Source organism: Rhinolophus hipposideros (genome assembly GCF_964194185.1).
Source record: "Rhinolophus hipposideros genome assembly, chromosome: 20".
Lineage (NCBI taxonomy): Eukaryota > Metazoa > Chordata > Mammalia > Chiroptera > Rhinolophidae > Rhinolophus > Rhinolophus hipposideros.
In genome coordinates this window covers 35184229-35202129 of record NC_138066.1, presented here as the reverse complement: position 1 = coordinate 35202129, position 17901 = coordinate 35184229, and the positions used below count along the sequence as shown (strand labels likewise).

The 17901-nt window shown below is 41.8% G+C and overlaps 1 protein-coding gene across 3 annotated transcripts in view; it reads right to left on the bottom strand.

Annotated features, from left to right (window-relative positions):
- Positions 1 to 14060, bottom strand: part of WIPF2 (WAS/WASL interacting protein family member 2) — a 41522-nt gene extending 27462 nt beyond the window's left edge. Inside the window, exons 1-2 of one of the 3 annotated variants that reach the window (XM_081028148.1) lie at positions 10436 to 10539; positions 9471 to 9516 (exon numbers count right to left, since the gene is read on the bottom strand). The gene's annotated coding sequence lies outside the window, so the exon portion shown is untranslated. Of the gene's footprint in view, positions 1 to 9470; positions 9517 to 10435; positions 10540 to 13587; positions 13714 to 13913 lie in introns of those variants that run through there. The other 2 variants (XM_081028146.1, XM_081028147.1) reach the window with 2 other exon arrangements.
- Positions 14061 to 17901: the final 3841 nt, after the last annotated feature.

Genomic DNA, 17901 nt, shown 5'->3' with positions numbered 1-17901 from the left:
ACAAACAGATTTAATAGCAAGAAACTAAGGGTAATTGCAACAAATGAAAGTAAGTAAAAAGTGAATGGGTAGGTTTATGTTAAAACTGGATTCCAAATTCAACATCAACTTCACCTCATTCTGATGAGCACTTAACTACTGATTCAAATCACCCTGTGGTGTCCCAGTGACACTAATATAGACATTACCCTGAACTAAGAAGCAAACTTTAGAGGAAGATTCCATGTATCTATGTCTGTTTTACCCAATGAGCGCGGAAGCAGACAGCACCGTATCTTTCTATCGTTCTCTCCTGTTATTTTACAGCATACGGTAGGTGTTCCATAGTCACTTGTTAATTGAACAAAAGTAAATTTAAGAGTAACGCTGTCTGAAAGAGTAAGCAAGTCTCAATGAAGGAAAAAAGCAGCAAAGGATGAATCAATGTGCCAGAAACAGAAAAGGCAGAAGGATGGTTATTTATCTATGAAAAGAGTAAAGGAAGAAACATGAGGCTATGCACATAGGGCAGTTTCAAAATTTTTAATTTGCTGAATTCATTCATTCATGAATTCAGTTATCATCCAATAAATATTTACTGAGCACCCACACTTAATCCATTCAATAAGTATATATTAAGCTACCTACTAGATGTCAAAGTATTATTCTATAACAATGGTTCTCAGCAGGGGTGACTTTCTTCCCCTGGAGACATTCGGCAATGTCTACAGACTTTTTGACTATCACAAGTAGGGGATGGTTACTAGCATCTGGTGGACAGAAAACAGGGACGCTGCTCAACATTCTATCACGCATAGGGCAGCCCCCCCCCACAACAAAGAATTATCCATTCTAAAATATCAATAATGCTAAGGTTGATAAACCCTGTTCTAGAAGGTGAACAAGACAAGTTTCTACACTCTTGGGGCTTCCATTCTAGTGGAAGAGATAAACAAGGAAAACACATATAATCTCAGTATCTCAGTTACTAATAAAAGAAATAAAAAAAACTAGAGACTCATAAAGGGAGAGAGCACAGGAGCAGGGTGGAGTGCTGTTTTAGACAAGCTGCTTGCAGGGAGAGGCTCCTGCCCAGGCTGGCTCTCCCTGAGCAGAGCAAGCCCTATGACCATCTGAGGGAAGAATAGCATTCCAAAAAGAATTAACAAATAGCATGTAACCCGCCACACACAAACTGATGGGACTGAGCTTGATGTGTCAGAGAACTAGTAAGAAGACCAGGGTAGCTAGAATACAGTGAGGAGGAGAATGGTAGGAGATGAAACCTGAGGCTTTATAGGCCATGCTCCAAATCCAACAGTAGCACCCTTCTCTGTCTAATATGCCTACAATACTAAAGAAGGCTAAATGAACCAACAGTTGCACACCTGAAGGAAACCACAAATTCAATCAGTTATCTCATTAATCCCAGACTGCACTTGATCTCTCGGCTGAAGCACAGCTAGGGACCTCCGTGCTAGCTGGAAGCCTTCCAGGATTAAAAGTCACCTGATGATAATCTGCCTGTCGGTCCACCTTCAACTTCGCTCCTGAAAAGCAGTCCACGGTGGGGAGACAGGGGCTCGTTACCACAGCAGCATAATGGCATCCAGTTCCGAAACCACAGAACCCCAACATGGGAGAAGAGCCAGGAGCTACAGAAGACTATTCACATGCCACTCCACGAGACTAATGAACAGCAGGAGCCAAACAGGTTCCAATAACTACATGGGAACTAGCGTGAACACAGAATCATGAACATGTCTCCATGTGTTCAATGTAGCAGAGGGTCTCAACTAAAGCATTTTTGGTTTAAAATACAAGGAAACAGACTAGAATAAGTTTCGTGTTTTACAGTTTACCACCCTCCCCATCCCCAAAAGCTTTAATTTATATAATTTGAAAATAACCCATAGCCCTCTTATCTCAATGGAGAAGGTGCCACCTCCCCCTTGAAATTCAACTCAGTCAAACCTCTGGTGAAACAGATATCTATCATGTGTAGAGATGGATTTAATTAAAACTCCAAGGTTATTCTATGAAGGAAAAAAAATCGGTTTTCCAACTGCAAGCATTTTCCATCATGGAAAAGTCAACTATAAAACAAATCTGATTGATCTAACAAGTGAAAAAAAAAAAAAATCACATACCCGCCATGAATATTTATACTGAAAATCCTAGGACTTCTACAACTAAACATGGATATTTTACTCTTTAGATCAATGATTGTCCCTGTTACAAGCAGCACACAACCCTGGAAGAGAAAAGGAAGGAGGCAGAAGAAAGATGCATAACTACATGATGAAATGCTTTCAAATATAATTTCTCTAATAAAAACATAAGTATGCATCCTAATAATGCAGGTTTCCCCCCTAATATGACTCTTTCCTCTTGTCCTAGATTATTTTTTAAAAGCCCTAAAAACATAAACTCAGGAGTCTACTTACTCATGTACTACTCGATGTGGTGCTAAATATTAGGCACCACACATTATTCCCAGATACAAGGCAGCCCAGGAGCCAAATCCACTCATCTAAAACAATGACAAATCAATAAGAATTCTCCTCTTGTGTTCAATTAAATAACCACAGCTGCAAAAAAATGGTTTCATAAAAAGATAACTAATGCCAAGAGCAACTGTAAATTAAATGTCTGAAAATCATCCAAAAAGACAACAGGGAATGACCTCACCAAACCTCCCCAGGCCCACCACACCCCAAAGCAAAAAGAAAATGCTGTGGTCCTGTAAGCACTGAAGTATTGGGAAGGTGAGGGAATGTGTACAGAAAACAGTCAGCTGCAATAAATCACTGGTGGTTCAAAGCAGTGCTTTAACACATAGCCAGTGGTCAACAATCAACGCGACAACAGGACTTGAGATACAGCATTGTGTTTGTGACTTCATACCCCAAATCTGTCACTGGAACTTGTAAAAAGGTATTAGAGCTGATTCTATAGAGCTGCTCTTAGAACACCAATCAGCGCTATGTCAGAGCCCACACATCTTGCTCTGGCTGTGTGTTAGCTTGTAACAGCCGCCAAGACTTCCAAGAACCGAGAACTAGGGTACTACACTTACTAGCTCCTACAACATCCTAAGACAGGTGCTAGTTGGCTCCTGATGGCCAAGCAAGTCACAGCAACCTTGGGGCAAGTGCAAACATCTCATTCCCAGAGGCCTTACAGACTGGCAGTACAAGACAAAGCTTTTCTTCCTTTGCAGGCCTAGGGATCTATAACACAAAAAGGAGAAGAGACTATGCCCTTTCAACTGTCAAAGTGAAAAACAAACTTCAAATCACAGTGCTTTAACATCTCCTAAAACGATGCTGCATATATCCAAGGTAGATCGTTAGTACATCTGTTTTCAAAGCCTGAGTCAATTTTCCATTTTGCCAAAAAAAAAAGTAACAGATTCTTGGATTTGAACAGTAAAATGATGCAGAAAGTAGCTCCATGTTCGTAACTAATATTTCCTCCCCACCCACACAACCCAGGAACCAGAGGGTTTAGAAATGTTGGCTAAAAAAATGGAGTCACACAGGGCCAAAGTTATTACCATCAGCCAGCATTTAACTAAAGAAAGGAATTAATCAGATGAAGGGCACATTCTAATTTAGAAATCCAGACCAAAGCTAGACAGACTAAAACACAGTCTGAATGCAAACAGCAAAATTAGGGGAAGCCTAAGGAGTTCACCTTGGAGAGACTTAAGACAGCAATAAGACCCTTCTAAAATAGAGTTTCCAAACTTGCCTAAAGACACATCCTAGGGCATTTGTTAACAAACAAACAAACACAAAAAGATTCCTGGGCCTTAACCCAGACCTTCTAAAATCATAAATTTTCCATGACAGAGATCTGGGAATCTGTATACTCAACAATTCCTGGTGTTAGGGAAGTTCTAGAAGACACTAAAAGAGTATTAGGAATCAACTACACAGATAGTATCTGAATAGATGTCAGCAAGGGAAAACTGATGAGCATGTTGGTTAAACGTGAAGATGCTGCATGCATTTACCAGTGTTCCCTCAGAAAATGCCATTAAAATTATGCAAAGGGCTTTTTTTAAAAAGGCATAAACGAGAGAGAGAGAGAGAGAGAGAGAGAGAGAGAGAGAGAGAGAGGGAAGGGAAGGAAGGAAGGAAGGAAGGAAGGAAGGAAGGAAGGAAGGAAGGAAGGAAGGAAATGGGAAAGGAGACAATAGCAGAAAGAGAAATGGCAATAAAATTTTGGAAGCTGGACAACAGATGCACTAGTGATAAATAACTTCACAGAAGGGAAAAAAGCTAACCGCTTGCAGTGGAAAGAATTCCTACCACAGAGTCTCTGAAAAGGCTCAGAAATGGTAGGCACTTAGTACCTGTGGACCAAGGAGAGTAGGAGGGGCTAAAACAGGAGAATTGGTTGAAAGTCTGTATAAGACGTAAATTCCTCCTTACCAGGTGGAAGATTGGACAAATTGAATCAGAGGGTTGTTGAACCAAGGGGCCAAGGTAAGGGCAGGAGTGCCAATCTGAAAATAGGGGCGCAAATAAAAGCCTAACTTTTACTCCAGGTAAGGGCAGGAGTGCCAATCTGAAAATAGGGGCGCAAATAAAAGCCTAACTTTTACTCCCCACTCCCCATCTCTCTTCTCCCACTTGGCTCCAAAAACCCCTGCTGCTGGGCAGGAGACTCTAGGCAGGAGACTGGAGAATCCTCTGAGGAAACTGACCAGCCGCCAATTCACCCCAAAGTAATGTCCATCACTGAATGAGCCAGGACTCCACATTCAGAGCTTACTAGTGCCTCATTCTTAAAAATGAACAGCCAGCCAAGAATTATGAGACACCTGAAGAAAACCTCTGACGTGAAAGACAGAAATCAAAGTAAACAACACAGAATTCCTGGCAACATGCAAAAATATTTATATATAAAATTCAGAGAACACTAAAAAGAGCCCATGGATGTTTAAAAAATTCATACTAGAAAATACAATACATAAAAATAGTAAACATGGAAGAAAACGCTAAGGAAATCTGAAAATTTTAGTATATATGCTGCTGAAGCGAGCACGGAAATCTGAAAATTAATGAATAAAAAAAGGGAAAATTTGCTATGAGGAAAAAAATTAGAGGACCAGTCTAGTACCGTGTTTCCCTGAAAATAAGACCTAGACGGACCATCATCTCTAATGCGTCTTTTAGAGCAAAAATTAATATAAGAGCCAGTCTTATTTTACTATAATGTAAGACTTGGTCTTACATAACGTAAAACCGGGTCTTACATTAAATATTTTTTGCTCCAAAAGACGCATTAGAGCTGATTGTCTGGCTAGGTCTTATTTTCGGGGAAACAGGGTAGGAGTTTCACCATCTGGATAACAGAGGTTCCCAGAAAGAGAGAGGAGAGAAATAATTATCAAAGGACGAATACATCAAAGATGTAACACAAGAAAACTTTGCAGGATGGATGGGAATAAGCTTTAGACTGAAAAGGGACACAGAATGACAAACATGATGAATTTTAAAATATCCACACCAAGGCACAACATGATTGTATTTCAGAATGAGGGGTAAAGACAAAACCTGAAAACCTTGCAGGAAAAAAACACAACCATACAAAGAATCCAGAATCAGAACAGTATCAAACTTCACAGTACCACTATTGAAAGTCAGAAGACCACAAAGCAAGGCTTAAAATTTCCATAACGATGATCTCCAACGTAATACATTATATCTAATCAAACTACCAACTGGTGTGAGGGTGGGAAGGAGACAATTCAGATACACACATCCTCAAAAACTGCACCCCCTCCAATGGACTCTTTCTCATAAAGCCTCTGGGAGAGGCTCTACTACTGTATTTGAATGCATTGAAGAGAGATTTATACTTCTGCCCGAGTTCAGGGAGGAATTAGTGATTGATATTTAGCAAAAGCAAAAAAAAAAAGTGAGAAAGAAGAAGAAGAAAGGAAGAAAAACAATGGCAATTATTTTATTTAGGGAAAAATAAGGAATATAATCATAGTAATAGTTATTATAACAGATGTTAATTTCTTTTCCTCCCCCCGCACCACCGTCTCCCCCGCCCCGCCTTCCTCCGCCTCCTCCCTGCCCCCTCCAGGCATGTTTCTCAGTCTAGTTGTGTAGGACACAGTTCCCTGGCCCCTGCTGGTATTATGAGCCTTGCACAACCCCCTCACTGAGGCAGTCGGTCCCCAGCTCACAGCAACTCTCGCCACCCTCAAGCTACTCACAGCAGCCCAGCTCCAGGGAGAGCTGTTGTTCACAATAATAGCCGTAGAGGGCGCAGCTCACTGGCCCATGTGGGAATCGAACCAGCGACCTTGGTGTTAGGAGCACGGTGCTCCAACCCACCCCAACTACCCGCACGGCCCAATTTTGTTTTTGTTTTTTAAATAACATTCACCACTACTCCCTTCGGACTCATGGGGTGGCAGGTGGCAGGTGGGACGAGGCTAAAGGCCTGGGAAGTACATTCCCAGAATCCCATCATTGGGGTTGTGGTTTAAATTCCGAGAATACTAGTCATTCACCCAAGATCTGGAAGATCTTAAAAAAAGTAGATGCCACTACTGCTCTTCCCATAGCAATGAGTAGGTGTGTGGCTTCCGACAGATGACAGACATGAGTTTTGCAGCAGTTCCAATATCCTGCTAATTGCCTGCTTTGGTGTTTAAGGCAGCCAAGATCATTAACGATAGCAGTTTTTTTTACAAATCCTTATAACATGGCTTTCCCTGACCAATGCTCCCATGGCCTTTCAACGGTTTTGTAGACATCCAATATCTGCTTTGAAATACCAAGAATAGTTTTTCTAATTGAATCCTGATCTATAATATAAAAACATACAAAATATTGATTTAATCAAGATTATGATATATCTGTATTAGGCAAATAGCAGGAAGGGTTGAGGGTGGATAGCAGCATAAGAATGCAAAAATCATCTGCCACAGTAGAAATTCAATAGATAATATCTAAGAATGGAAAAATCAAAAAATAACAGTATAAGCATACTATGTAGAAACATGAAGATAATACACATCAGGAAAAAAAACACTAAAGCAGTAAAAGTGAGGACAAACAAGGAGAAATGGAGCAGCTATTTTTTTTAAGACTTGTGATACTATTTGACTCTTTCAACTATGTATGCTTACTATTTTAATTTAAAAAACATTTAATTATGAAAAACCAAAAAATCCTAACACTGTATAAGCAAAACCGAGTTTCAGACTGACCAAACTTTCTTTAAAATGTCAATCAATACTGGATCAAAACAGGGCCAAACAAATAAAAAAATCAGCTTAAGCAATTTTACTTACCAACGTAATTAAGGACAATAGAAAATCCCCAAAACACAAAATATTTAAAAGTCCATCATGCTTGATTCTAGAACCTGTCTTGAATTCAACTCTAATGGAAGCGGGCTACCTAACGTGACCTGAATCTGCACAGCCTGGGTGTAACCAAACAACGTTCCCCACCCCAGTGCTTACTCTACACCTCAGGTCAAATATGTGAGGAACTTGCAGGTCACTGTTAAGAAATCATGACCAAAATTAATTGTAAACGTAAGCACAAAAATAGAGGGATACATCTTAAAATCTTAAAAAACCTTAGCTCCTTTATGGGTCTTGTTTTCCATTTAATGCAACTAACTGAAACACAGAAACAACAACCATCTGTTGTCAAACATCTTTAGAAGTTCTAATAAACTGTTAATTAGATAAAAAGGGAGATTACAAGGTGAACTGAAACCCAGTCATTTATGACAAAAACAGCTCTTCTCACTCTAGGCTAGCCATATCTCACATTACTAGCCCTCAACATCCATGTGCCATCCTTCATTTGCACACCCAAAACATCCACGTAGAAAAGCGTATACAAAGAATAGTCAGAAGTAAACCCAGTGATAACAGTCTCCAGTATGAAAAGGCCTACAAGAAAACGTAAACAGATGCTGCATGAAATGTTGATCCAGATTTCACATGGAGAGAAGTGTCATGCCTCATTTCAAAGATAATATATTAAGTCCCAACTCACCACAGATAATCTAATAACAAAGCTTGACTTTCACTGTCGAGGAGTCTCTTTTCTCTCACTCTAATACCCTTAAGCCATGATATACACAGATGCTCCTTGCTGAAATGCTAGAAAAATTTGCCCATTTTCATTTCTTGATCACTAGTGATGGACTGCTAAACCTAGAGTCTACTTTAAGTTATGAAAACAGGGCAAGCTGATCCAATTTCACAAGAAAGGTACTAAATCAAACAGGCCCATCTGGGCTTTGAGGAAGAGTACTGTGATTTCTGAACAAAAGTCAATATCCTGAGAGATAAAAATGCTTTCATGCTTTTTTATAGTGGCCCTTGGGCTACTGATTCATTTGCGTGCCCAACAAGAGTTATGTGTGACATTAAGACATACGGCCTAGATGATGGGTATGAGAATATTATATTCACCAGTTCATAAGAACATCTGTGTTCTCGCTCTAGCCCCATGAGGCTTACAATAAAGAGTCAATATTCCCTAGAAGTAAATGGGTTTTCTGTTTGCTAAATAGCAGGTCTGTTAAACTAACAATCCATAATCCCCATAATCTAAGAATTGCTCCCCAGTAATCACTCATTTCTATACTAATTCCTAAGACCTTAAAATTTTAAGACTTAATCCAGCCACACAAGTTTAATTTGCAAGACCTAGAAGAAATCAAGACTGAAACAATAGGCTTTGTCCAGGGAAGTTCTTATAGAGAACGTTCCACTGTGTAAGCATCAGATTTCTTTATGATACTGATGGTTTTAGCATCAACACTAGCCAACTAATATCTGTGGAAAGAACTGACAGAAAAAAAAAATCTCTACTGTAAAGGCTGAAGTCAAAATTCACTATGCTATTTATCTAATTTTTTTAGAGAGCTCACGCTATCTGATGTCTTACCTCCTGTTTCTCAGACATGCTGGAACTTTCTTCAATTCTTCAAAATATCCATATTCCTTCCCTGCTCAGGACCTTCACCTATGCCATTTCCTCCACCTAGAATAGTCTTTTGTCCTCCCTTCATTCTTTAGGTTTCAGCCTTAAAAGTCAATTCCACAGGGACCTTCCTTGACTGCCCTTCTTCCCAATCAACCTGCGTTAGGCTTCCAAATAGTTCTCTCCACAGTATTTATAGTGAAAGTAATTAATTGTTTGTTTAATGGATTCTTCTCCACCAGACCAGAACTGTGTGAATGCAAGGAATGAGTCAGTTTTGCTCACTGCTATGTCTCCAGTACCTAACACAGTGCTTGGCACACAGGAGCTCAAAAATTCTTGCCAAATAAATGAATTAACAGAGCCAAAAAAAAAAATTAGCTTCAGCAACTCTACTTATAATTTACTCTACAGTTATTGTCACACATATCAAGGGCCAAATATATATTATTATTCACTGACCACAGTTTATAATAGCAAAAGACCAGAAACATTTAAAATACCTACCAATATAGGGCAGGTACCAAATCTCTTCATTGCTTATATGGAATGACTGCCAAAATAAGTTAAAAAGTACAGAGTATTAACAGTGTGCTACACTTGTTTAAAAAATACAAACCAAGAAATATATTTATTTGCTTTATAAGTACATAGTATCTCTGCGAAGGATCTTAAGAAACTGAATACTAGTTGCCTCTGAGAAGACGAATTGGATGAGTAGACAGTAGACTACGAGTAGAAGGCAGACGATTCACTCTATACCCTTTTTACTTTTCGAATTTTGAACCATGTGAACATATTATCTATTTTAAAAATAAAAGTACCTAAAGACACTCCTGTCCTTATTTCTACTATAGTGACGGAAAGAGAGTAAACATCTCATACTTGGATCTTTGACGATAAACATCTTGTCTACTAGCTGAACAGTGGGAGGGCAGAAGTAGAAAGAAGGAAAACTCACGTATCCACAAATCTTGGACAGCTTGCCCCATACTAGATTGCATCATTTTAGAAGAAAATTCCATGTTTTGTTTAAACCAGTTGTCCCAATCTGGACATATGGACAATGTTTTCACAGTCAGAAGGGATTATTAGGAAGAAAACAAACGGGGGACTATTGGATTCAGCATTTCTATAAGCAAATATAGTAGAGTGATGAATTTGTACTGAAGAAATATCATAATACTGGCTAAAAACAAATTATTTTCACTGAGGGGCCTCAAAATCTTAATGGAGCTTAATTTGAATCCACAGAATTTAAGAAACTAAATTTTTTTTTGAAAACCAATTATAAGAATGGGGAGAAAAGCTACACACATTCCTCAGAAGTACAGATTTGCTAAACTTCAAGATGCTTTTCAGGAAAGAAAGATCCAAGACTTGATTAAACACAACTCTAATAATCGTATTTGTTATCAAGACCCTGGACCAGATTTAAAGTCTTTGGATCTGAACCTGTAAGTTTCCCAAACCTGCATATCAGGAACAGAATACTCTAGACTAATGATGGCAGGAGAAAGCCGAATCCAGGACCACCAACGAGAGGGTCTGTCTCGGGGTTTCCAGTGTTAGAAGGGCCACCGTCATACGCTATAAGAAATGATCTTCAGAATCCATCCCAAGACCTATCGGAGAGAGTTATCTTCAACTAATTATCCCCTGAAAGACAAAAGGGTATTTATTTACTAAGCAGAACCCACTGAAAAGGGCATTTACTAAGTAGAACTAAGTATTCAGTACAGCTATTCTAAATTGTTAGAACTTTGCCTAGCCTAAATGACAAGTTAGAAGCCAATTCCTGGCTCTCTACTTTGATAACACATTTGTCTCCACACATTAAGCCTTTCCACACATTAAGCCAAAATCTTAAGAGATCTAAGACTGACACAGGCATTAGCAAATGCATCACCTTTTGCCCCTGCCAACATTGTTTTTCTCCATCAAGTTCTATTCAGCATTTTAAACACCCTTCTATAATATACTAAGAAACGTTCATGGATTTAGCCTATGGCTCTCCAGGCTCAAAGGCTTGGAAGTGAAAGTGGGGCCTAAGAAAAATGTCTGAAATACTCTCTCTCAATGCCCTGGACTTTCAAAGCTAGACAAAGGCAATGATTCTGCATTTAATCACCAGATGAACTAAGAAACAGATTTGAATTTAGAAGAAACATAAAGGAGTGCAAAAACATTCACGAAAGAGTACTGCCTCTACTTCCTTGCAGAGCAGCTCTCAGGATCTGCCAATGAGCCTCATTTTGACACGGAACACCCCATCTACTCTAATCCGGGGCATATCCCTCAAGAGACAGTCAACCGGAACTCTGCCAACTTCTGCTCTGGAGTTGTGTGAAGAACAGTAACAACAAGAGCCTACTTTGAGAAGGAGATCAACAATCACACTCAAGAAGAAAAGAAGTTATTTGGCAAAGGGAAGCATGTTGCCAAAATGTTCGTCACAGCTTCAAGGTCCCGGTTTGTGTTTCTGCAACTATTCTTTGCTTTGACAGAGTCCATTCTCTGGCCCAGGAAGCCCAGCTCAGCTTCTGTCACACGCCCCATTTGAAGCAGTCAAGAAGCCTTTCAATTTGGTGGTATCAAACTGTGACACACACAAGATGTCCACCAGCGACTAAAAAGGAGGAAAAAATATGTAATTTGCCATTTGCACTTAAGACCGGCTCACGGAGAGCAATGGAAACACATAATAGGATGGAAACAAACGGAAAATCATTGTTAAACAAGCAGGCTCTATATACCAAAGCCTCCCCACAACTCTGAGCCTCTGTAACTTATTTCAAAACCTTCTTAAAAACAAACCAAAGAGACACACTGTAGTCTCTTTGAAATTACAGCAAAATATTAAGCAGGTTTATACTCCAAAGTAAGTGTATACACTTCAGAGCCTGCAGCTCTTCAGAATTAACTTCAAGAGCAATAGGAAAACAGACTCAAGTAGACCTGGTTAAGTCTCCCAAAGGGCCCAAGAAGTCAAGAAAGAACATCTGAAAATTTTCCCTTCAAAAGGAACAGGACTCTTCTCCTCCCTTCTTAAAAATGAAAACTTCAGAACTCCAACGTTCTCAACACCCTCCCCCTTCCCTGCGTTTCACCTTTGTGCTGACATCACATAACTAATCAGTACCAACTAAGGTAAACACTACTCTGATATCAAGGGTGAGGTAGAATTAGAAACTGCCCCCTCTTGAGCAAATCCACGTCAGACTTCAGAAATGCCCAGACTTTCAGGAACACCAAGCTACGTAAGTTCACCGACGGGCAAAGTATTTAAGGTATCGTGCCCCAAGGAAAAGCTAGAACAGTCGAGATTTCACAGAATTAACAATAAAGAAGTTAAAATTGCCCACATGCACACTCGTCCCCACCAACTGACAACAGGGCCAAAGTGACCGGATCAAAGTAAAAATGCTCAATTGCCTAAAACATTATTTCTAGTATTTTAAAATTAACATTTTAAGATGTTCCAAGAGTTCATGAGGAAAATCAATGTTTGTCAACAGTCAAGTAATGGAAATTCTGTCCTTAAATTTGTTTTAAAGAGTAAAATACTCTGGTGGCTAGACTGAATTCTCTCGCATTCTCCCGCAACAGACTTCATTCACCCCTCACTCTAACTAAAGTCTTTATCTTAATGGCAGCCAATACAATGTAACACAATAATGTGGAATTTTTGGCCACTGAAAGTTGACGTTAAGAAAGGTTAAAACACTGGATCACAAAGGGTAAAACACATGTATCAAATCAGAACCAACTCTTCCCTAGCACAAAAAAATGCAGCAAGGCTGAGAGGAAGAAACTGAGAAAGACATGTCTTCCAAATATCAGTATCTCAATCTTGTTTTCAGAGGTTACTTCTTCGCGTCCACTTTAAACATCCCATTTGATTTAACACAATCTTTTAGAGGTAGCTGAAGGGCCCAACCTGTATCTCAAAAGGGAAAACAATGAGACAGTTTAATGACTTGCCCCACCGTTACTCAGGAAGTCCATAGGTGGGCTAGACAGTCCTTACTCCCTCAGGTTCTCTCGTAAAATGAGAGAAGTCACCGAAAACATTCAGTAAGCCCTTCAGAAACAGCAACTGTAACGGCAAGAATAACAGCATGAAACAGGAGGTGGATCCTAGGGGAGCCCCAAGCAGGAACAGATGATTGAAACCCCTTTAAAACTAGGAATTCCAGCAAACACCAGCTCTTCCCCTCATCCCAGTGTTGTCTTTTAAAAAGTTTCCTTCCTGATCAGTAACTCAACAACACACACCGCCCACGTTTAGCACGTTAAGATTTCTCCCTTCCCTCACTTCACACCCCTCCGATCTGAACCCTCAACTCTAGGTGGTGGCCATGCCCGTTTCTCAATCCAACCTTGAACTCAATTCGGATTTCTTCTCCACGGACGCTCTCAAGATTCCCTCTGGTGTAAGCAGTTTCCCGAGTCCTCCTCTCAACCAGCGGTTTTCACTGCAGTCAGTCCCCAAAATGTAACACTGGCCTCCTCACCTGGAGCATCCGGTTAATTACCTGTTCCCAACGAGTCCTCCCTCCCCATCTCTCTTTTTGCGCACGGTTACCTCTCGTTCCTCACCCCGAGTTACCGTCTTACTCACCTTACCCAATCTTTCAGGATCTCTTATTTCCTGCCTCTTAATAACCTTCCTCCCCATTTTCAGTCAGCGAACGCCCCACACCAATTCCCGACCACTCCTCCCTCCTTAGATTTGCCACGCTCCCTCTCCTCCAGGTTCTTCGGACCCAGACCCAGCTCTCCCTCCCCTCAGGCCCCGCCCCAAGGACCCCGCTCGGCCTCAGGCCCCTCCTCCAATACCTCGCTCTCCTGAAGCCCCGCCCCAATCCCCCTCCCCCGGATCTCCCTCCCACTCAGGTCCGCAGGTCATCTCAGCTACGGACCCAGCCTTCCTGGCCTCTTTCTGACCTGGCCGCAGCGGCTCTGGGAGCGAATCCTCCGCCACCTCCGCTCCGGCTTCGTCCAGCTCTGCTCGGCCCCTGCCCGGCAAGCTCCCTTTCTCGCCGCCGCCGCCCCTTTTGCCAACCCGGAAATGGATCTGCTCCCACCGTCCCCAGCGTCCACGAACAAAATGGAGGCGGGGGGGAAAAGGAGCAAGGAGCAGGGAGCGAAGAGACATTACACGCATGCGCCCCTGGAAAGCCCGCCCCCGCCGGTGCACGCAAAGACGGAAGAGGTCCGGTAGCCACCATCTTGAGAAGGTCGCAAGCAGTCCCACCTACGAGCTATTATAAAAGCAGGATTTGCAACTTTGGCTGCAATTGCAATCACCTGGGAAGACCTAAGTAATAGTGATGCCTGAGTTTCATCTCAGAGATTCTGATTTAATTGACCTGGGGTACGGCCTAGGCATCGAGACTTTTAAAACTGAGCAGATGATTGTAATGTTCAGGTGGAGAATCACCAAGCTAAACAGGGTCTTGAGTATACCTTTTTCGTCTTTATTCCACCACGCTCTGCACATACACACACCCCATAAATGTCCTTCCCTAATTTTGAGTTAAGGAATAACCTGCCTCAGTCAACCTTGCAAGGGCCCGGTAGTCAAGCTCCGGTTGTCATAGCAACAGAGAGGTTAACACCCTCCCCCCCCCAACAAGTCATCATTAACGTCATCTTACCCACCTGACCCGAACGCCCGCAACCACCGGTCTCCCCTTTCCAGGGTTGGAGGTTCCCCAGCTTCTAGGGCTGGAGGATGGTACTGCGGACTCTTCGAGCTGCTTGGGTCACGAAGAGGAATCCTGTGCCCTCCCTGACGGGGCTGCTGTTAACTCCGTTTCAGCTGACTAAGGATTCCTCCATAGTCCACCCATAAAAGTTCCTTTCCACTGCAGCCAACCCCGTTGCCTTGTATCCTCAAAATGCTCTTTAGCTCTCTCTGTCATCCTTCTTTGCACTGACTTAGTTCCCACTACTTAACTACCAGTGTGCCTTTGGGCCTCAGCTACCCTATCTGTAAAATGGGGCTAATAGTTCCTGTGCCGACTGTTTCATAGGGTTGTTGGAAGGCTCAAGTCAGGTAATGAGTGGGAAAGCATGTGATAAACATGAAGTTATTATTTTTGTTTTCCTTCTGGTCTGCCATGAGTAGTGCTGAGCACCACCCACTAGTCAAGTAAATGTCACAGCATTCATTGAGTGCCTGCTGTGGGCCAGGCACTGGGCTAGACACCAGGAGGTAGCTGCAGAAGTGACTAAGACAGAGCCTCTGCCCTCAGGGAACTCGCTGTGTGGTGGGCAGATTGGCATGTAAACAGCTAGCTGAGATACAAGTCAGCATGTGATTAGTGCCATGGGGACATATGGGCTCTGGGACATCAGGCAAAGGAGTGATTAATTCCTGCCAAAGAATGAGAGAAGGTTTCGCAAACTGTTTTAAACGCAGCTCTGAAGGATGAGTACAATTTTGTTATTAATCAGAGAAGGCAAGGAACACCTTCCAGACAGGGAATCAGTGAGTGCAAAGATAAAGATTTTCAGGTATATAGTCCCGCATGCCTGAAGTCAGGCTGATTGGGCCAGGGAGATGGTGGATCTAAACTCCAAGGTCTTCAACCCCATTTTCATTCTGTCCCCTCCTAGCTCACTATACACTGTGCAGACCTGCTTTCTATCACTGCAACACAAAGTGGTCTTTCAAGGCCTTCATATTGGCTGTACCTGGCCTCTTCCTCATTTTTCTGGCCTTAGCTCAAATGTCCCCTCCTCAGAGGGCATTCCCTGCCCACCATAACTAATGTAAATCCCCATTCTCTATAACATCACTCCATGATAATGGCAGCCATTGGGGTGGAATACAGGGGCATCTCACCCAGACCTGGGGAGATAGCCGTGGGCTTCATAAAGAAAGTAACATCTAAGTGAAGCCTGATGGGTAAGTAGCAATTTGTCAGGGGCAGAGGGGAGGGAAAGCATATCAAGGCAGAGGGAGAGTATGTGCAAAACAAAAAGAATCATGGCACATTCTAAAAAACAAAGCATTTTGGTGTGGTTAGAGCTAGAATTACGGGAGAGGCAAGAAATTAGGTTGAAGAAGTAATCATAACATCTGACATTTATTAGCCCTTACCATGTGCCAGGCATTGTCATGGCTCATTTAATCCTCATGATAACTTTCGGAGGTGGATATTATTACTCCCATTTTACAGATGAAGAAACTGAGACACAGCAAGATTAATTATCTTGCCCCAAATCACACATCTACAAAGTAGCAGAACTGTCTCCAGGGTCTATGCCTACCAAATGACCCTGCACTCTACCAGACCCAGTGTCCCTTTATGATAACAACTACGTTGTAACTCAACTTTACTATCCCAAAGTGAAATCAACACATAAGATAACATCTGATTTCAAAACACATGATTTCAAAAAACAAATCAATATAATGCCTTGACCATAAAGAAGACAAATAAGAGGAGAGCGTTTCGATATGCCAATGCTCAGGTACCACTACACTGGAAGATACATCGTGTAATAAATGCATGCACTCATTCCTAGAATCATTAAGAATGTGACAGGAACAAGTGCAGACTGAAGTAGGGGTGTTGTATTGGGCAGCATTGTCATTTGTGATAATGATTTTCCAAAATGGTGGACAACTCTTGTTAAAGTTCTGAACAACACAATGGTTGTATTCCTAGAAAAAAACAGATTATATTAACTATGTGTAAAAATATTTCATATTTGTACTTTCCTTTTCTGACAACATGTTAGGCTAAGTACCTTGGAAATCTTCTCTCTAAAAACAATTAAAAATCCTACATAAAAATATTTTTAAAATCTTAAATTCTTCAATGAAAAAGTAAGGAATTTTCAAGGCAAAACAAAGTAAATGAAGGCAGGGGACACACCAGAGAGAAGTAAGTGGAACACTGAAGCAGGTGTTTGCTCTGAGGACACTTGCCTACTAGATGAATGTGAGCTTCTGTCAGTGTCTCATGGGAAAAGAAAACACCTCAGAACTTCCTCAACAGGGGAACAGGAGATTCTCCCTTCATAAAGATGGGACCCCAAAGGACTACATCTTCACTGCAAGGGTGAACCAGGAATAAACCTGTCCTCTCGTCCCTCGGGCGTAAGGTTAATGGCGATAGATTCTAGGCTCAGACGATAGATTTTTTTTCACATGGAATGTCCAGTAGGACATTGAAAGCCATGTGAAACCCAGGAAAATTCTTTGTTGTGTGGATCCGTCCCTCACAACGGAGCACTCTTAACATCCTGACCCCTGCCCACCAAATGCCAATAGCACAACCTCATCATTGTGATAAGCAGAAAGACCTCCACAAATTTCCAGAATGCGCCCATGGAGAACCACTGTCAAGTTAACGGGGATCTATTTGTATAGGACTTTATTGTGAAAACGTCGATTTTATCTTGAGGGCGAGAGGAAAACCATTGAAAAGTTTAAGCCAAAAAGTGCCATCACTCACTTTGCCTTCTGGAAAGATCCCTCTAACTGAATTGTGGAGGATCGATTAGACGGGGCTAGGCTGGAGGCAAGAACACCAGTTTGGAGGCTGCTGTGGACCTCTAAGTGAGAAATTATGGTTACCTACACCAAGTGACAGCTGGGCACTGGCTGGACACACGGGCTTTGGAGGCAGGACTGCCTGTCTGCAGAGCCCAAGGTCTCAAGCCCAAAGCCCACCATTGAATAGGGCGAGACTTTGGAGAGGTTATTCAACCTCCACCAGCCCCAGGCTCCTCATCTGCAAAATGGAGCTAAGACTAAATGGAATAATACATCTGAATGGTATACACACTTGGAAAAGAAGGAGGAGCCAAAGATGATTCCCAAGTTTCTGGCTGTGTGCAGGTGAGGCCAACGATTGGCTGGAGAGAGTCAAGAAAAAAGAGAAGGGGCTTGGGTGTGGCAGCAGCCTGAGGAGCC